The 4536-nt window shown below is 47.1% G+C and overlaps 1 long non-coding RNA gene across 5 annotated transcripts; it reads right to left on the bottom strand.

Moving 5' to 3' along the window:
- Window positions 1–2322: 2322 nt before the first annotated feature.
- On the bottom strand, window positions 2323–4296 carry LOC121879590. 5 transcript variants are annotated; one of them, XR_006091375.1, is made up of 7 exons: window positions 4267–4296; window positions 3788–3831; window positions 3399–3420; window positions 2994–3037; window positions 2634–2677; window positions 2522–2565; window positions 2323–2431 (listed from the first exon to the last, which is right to left on the bottom strand). It is a non-coding gene; the product is annotated as an uncharacterized LOC121879590 (long non-coding RNA). The 5 variants fall into 5 exon arrangements; XR_006091377.1 differs by lacking the exons at window positions 3788–3831; window positions 4267–4296 and adding an exon at window positions 3971–4012; XR_006091378.1 differs by lacking the exons at window positions 3399–3420; window positions 3788–3831; window positions 4267–4296 and adding an exon at window positions 3971–4005.
- Window positions 4297–4536: the final 240 nt, after the last annotated feature.

Below are 4536 nucleotides of genomic sequence, written 5' to 3' on the forward strand. Positions count from 1 at the left end.
CGGTGTTTGTCTCATGTCATGGATGTTTATCCCCGCTGTCATGGATGTTTGGTCCTCGCTATCACGGATGTTTGTCTCACCTGTCACAGTGTTTGTCTCACCTGTCTGGGGATGTTTTGTCTCAACGCTGTCACGGATGTTTTGTCTCACCTGTCACGGATGTTTGTCACCTGTCACGGATCATTTGTCTCACCTGTCACGGATGTTTTGTCTCAACTGTCACGGATGTTTGTACAACTGTATACGGATGTTTTGTCTCAACTGTCACGGATGTTTGTCTCAGCTGTCACGATGTTTGTCTCAGCTATCACGGGTGTTTGTCTCAACTGTCACGGATGTTTGTCTCAACTGTCACGGATGTTTGTCTCAGATGTCACGATGTTTGTCTCAACTGTCACGGATGTTTGTCTCAGCTGTCACGATGTTTGTCTCAGCTATCACGGATGTTTGTCTCAACTGTCACAATGTTTGGCTCAGCTGTCACGATGTTTGTCTCAGCTGCCTTCCACGGATGTTTGTCCCAGCTGTCACGGATGTTTGTCTCCAACCATCACGGATGTTTGTCTCTGAAGCTGGCACGATGTTTGTCGGAAGGTCACGGATGTTTGTCCAACCGTCACGGATGTTTGTCCAACTGTCACGGATGTTTGTCCAGCGTCACGATGTTTGTCTCAGCTGCTCACGATGTTTGTCAGAAGCATCACGGATGGTCTCAACTGCTCACACGGATGTTTGTCTCAACTGTCACGGATGCTTGTCTCAACCGTCACGGATGTTGTCTCAACTGTCACGCCGGATGCTTGTCTCAATTTGGTCACGATAAGTTTGTCTCAACTGTCACGATAAGTTGTCTCAGCTATCACGGATGTTTGTCTCAATTGCTCACGGAAGTTCGTCCCAGAAGGTCGCCAGATGTTTGTCTCCAGCCGTCACGGAAGTTTGTCTCAGCTGTCACGGATGTTTGTCTCAGCTATCATGGATGTTTGTCTCAGCTGTCACAGATGTTTGTCTCAGCTGTCACGGATGTTTGTCTCAGCTATCATGGATGTTTGTCTCAGCTGTCACAGATGTTTGTCTCAGCTATCATGGATGTTTGTCTCAGCTGTCACAGATGTTTGTGCTAGCCATCACGGATGTTTGTCTCAGCTGTCACGGATGTTTGCCACAGCTGTCATGGATGTTTGTCTCAGCTGTCATGGATGTTTGTCTCAGCTGTCATGGATGTTTGTCTCAGCTATCACGGATGTTTGTCTCAGCTGTCACGGATGTTTGTCTCAGCTGTCACAGATGTTTGTCTCAGCTGTCACAGATGTTTGTCTCAGCTGTCACAGATGTTTGTCTCAGCTGTTCACAGTGTTTGTCTCAGCTGTCACAGATGTTTGTCTCAGCTATCATGGATGTTTGTCTCACCTGTCTAGATGTTTTGTCTCTCGCTGTCACCGGAAGTTTCTTCCTCCTTCCTTCACAGATGTTTGTCTCATGTCACGGATGTTTTGCCACAGCTGTCATGGATGTTTATCACTGTCATGGATGTTTGTCTCCTTCTATCACAGATGTTTGTCTCAGCTGTCACGGATGTTTGTCTCACCTGTCACGGATGTTTGTCTCACCTGTCACGGATGTTTGTCTCTATGGGATGTTTGTCTCTCCTGTCACGGATGTTTCTCTCTGTCACGGATGTTTGTCTCACCTGTCACGGATGTTTCTCTCACCTGTCACGGATGTTTGTCTCACCTGTCACGGATGTTTTGTCTCACCTGTCACGGATGTTTTGTCTCAGCTATCACGGATGTTTCTCTCACCTGTCACGGATGTTTGTCTCACCTGTCACGGATGTTTTGTCTCACCTGTCACGGATGTTTGTCTCACCTGTCTGGATGTTTGTCTCAGCAGCTATCACGGAAGTTTGTCTCCACTGTCACGGATGTTTGTCTCCAGCTATCACGTATGTTTGTCTCAGCTGTACAGATGTTTGTCTCAGCTGTCACAGATGTTTACTGTGTCTCAACTGTCACAGTCATTTTGTCTCACCTGTCACGTATGTGTTTGTCTCAGCTGTCACGGATGTTTGTCTCCAGCTGTCACAGATGTTTTGTCTCAGCTGTCACAGATGTTTGTCTCAGCTGTCACAGATGTTTGTCTCAGCTGTCACGGATGTTTTGTCTCAGCTATCATGGATGTTTGTCTCACCTGTCACAGATGTTTGTCTCGCTGTCTGGAAGTTTGTCTCCAGCTGTCACAGATGTTTGTCTCGCTTCATGCAGATGTTTACACAGCTGTCATGGATGTTTTATCCCCGCTGTCATGGATGTTTGTCTCAGCTATCACGGATGTTTGTCTCACCTGTCACGGATGTTTGTCTCACCTGTCACGGATGTTTGTCTCACCTGTCACGGATGTTTGTCTCACCTGTCACGGATGTTTGTCTCACCTGTCTGGATGTTTGTCTCACCTGTCACGGATGTTTGTCTCACCTGTCTGGCGGATGTTTGTCTCACCTGTCACGGATGTTTTGTCTCACCTGTCACGGATGTTTGTCTCACCTGTCACGGATGTTTGTCTCAGCTGTCACAGTGTTTGTCTCACCTGTCACGGATGTTTTGTCTCACCCATGTCACGGATGTTTGTCTCACCTGTCACGGATGTTTGTCTCACCTGTCACGGATGTTTGTCTCACCTGTCACAGATGTTTGTCTACTGTCACGGATGTTTTGTCTCAGCTGTCACAGATGTTTGTCTCACTTCTCTACAGATGTTTGTTTCAGCACAATACCCGGATGTTTGTCTCACCTGTCACGGATGTTTATACCACCTGTCACGGATATTTGTCTCACCTGTCACGGATGTTTTGTCTCAACTGTCTCACGGATGTTGTCCACCTGTCACAGATGTTTGTCTCGCTGTCACGGATGTTTGTCTCAGCACAGGCTCCACGGATGTTTGTCTCAGCTATCACAGATGTTTGTCTCAGCTGCTCTGGATTTGTCTCACACCTGTCACGGATGTTTGTCTCACCTGTCACGGATGTTTGTCTCACCTGTCACAGATGTTTGTTTGTCTCCTTTGTCACGGAAGTTCTCCTTCCTCACGGATGTTTTGTCTCCTTTATCACGGAAGTTTGTCTCCAGCTGTCACGGATGTTTGTCTCCAACTATCACGGATATTTTGTCTCCTTCTCACGGATGTTTGTGTCTCAACTGTCACAGATGTTTGTCTCAGCTATCACGGATGTTTGTCTCAACTGTCACGGATGTTTGTCTCCTTTGTCACGGATGTTTGTCTCAACTATGTCACGGATGTTTGTCTCCACTGTACGGATGTTTGTCTCGCTATCACGGATGTTTGTCTCAGCTATCACGGATGTTTGTCTCAGCTGTCTGCAGATGTTTCCATCTCACCTGTCACGGATGTTTGTCTCAGCTGTCACGGATGTTTCTCACCTGTGATGTTTGTCTCACGGATGTTTGTCTCACCTGTCACGGATGTTTCTCTCACCTGGCAGATGTTTGTCTCAGCCGTCACGGATGTTTGTCTCACTGTCACGGATGTTTGTCTCATGGATGTTTGTCTCACGGATGTTTGTCTCACCTGTCTGGATCACGGAAGTTTTCTCAGCTGTCACAGATGTTTGTCTCCTGTGTCACGGATGTTTGTCTCACGGACCTGTCACGGATGTTTGTCTCTCACGGACCTGTCACGGATGTTTGTCTCTGTCACGGATGTTTGTCTCACCGTCACGGATGTTTGTCTCTCACGGATGTTTGTCTCTCACGGATGTTTGTCTCACCTATCACGGATGTTTGTCTCACCTGTCACGGATGTTTGTCTCACCTGTCACGGATGTTTGCTGTCACGATGTTTGTCTGTCACGGATGTTTGTTGTCACGGATGTTTGTCACGGATGTTTGTCACCTGTCACGGATGTTTGTCTGTCACGGATGTTTGTCTTCACCTGTCACGGATGTCTCACCTGTCACGGATGTTTGTCTCACCTGTCACGGATGTTTGTCTCACCTTCCGTCACGGATATGGTCTCACCTTCATGATGTTTGTCTCAGCTGTCACGATGTTTGTCTTGTCACGGATGTTTGTCTGTCACGGATAAGCTTCCTGTCACGGATGTTTGTCTCAGATGTTTGTTTGTCTCGGAAGTTTGTCAGCTATCACGGATGTTTGTCACGCTATCACGATGTTTGTCTCACCTGTCACGGATGTTCAGCTGTGTCAGATGTTTGTCTCACCTGTCACGTGATGTTTGTCTCTCACCTGTCACGGATGTTTGTCTCAGCTGTCACGTGATGATCACGGATGTTTTGTCTCAGCTGTCACGGATGTTTGTCTCAGCTGTCACAGATGTTTGTATCAGCTGTCACGGATGTTTGTCTCAGCTGTCACGGATGTTTGTCTCACCTGTCACGGATGTTTGTCTCAGCTGTCACGGATGTTTGTCTCAGCTGTCACGGATGTTTGTTGTTAATAAACCTAAGCTTCACTCTTGCCTTGTATTAAGTCTGTAGGTACTGTATATTATCTTCA

This window comes from Homarus americanus, unplaced genomic scaffold, assembly GCF_018991925.1.
Source record: "Homarus americanus isolate GMGI-L3 unplaced genomic scaffold, GMGI_Hamer_2.0 scaffold60451, whole genome shotgun sequence".
NCBI classification, from domain to species: domain Eukaryota; kingdom Metazoa; phylum Arthropoda; class Malacostraca; order Decapoda; family Nephropidae; genus Homarus; species Homarus americanus.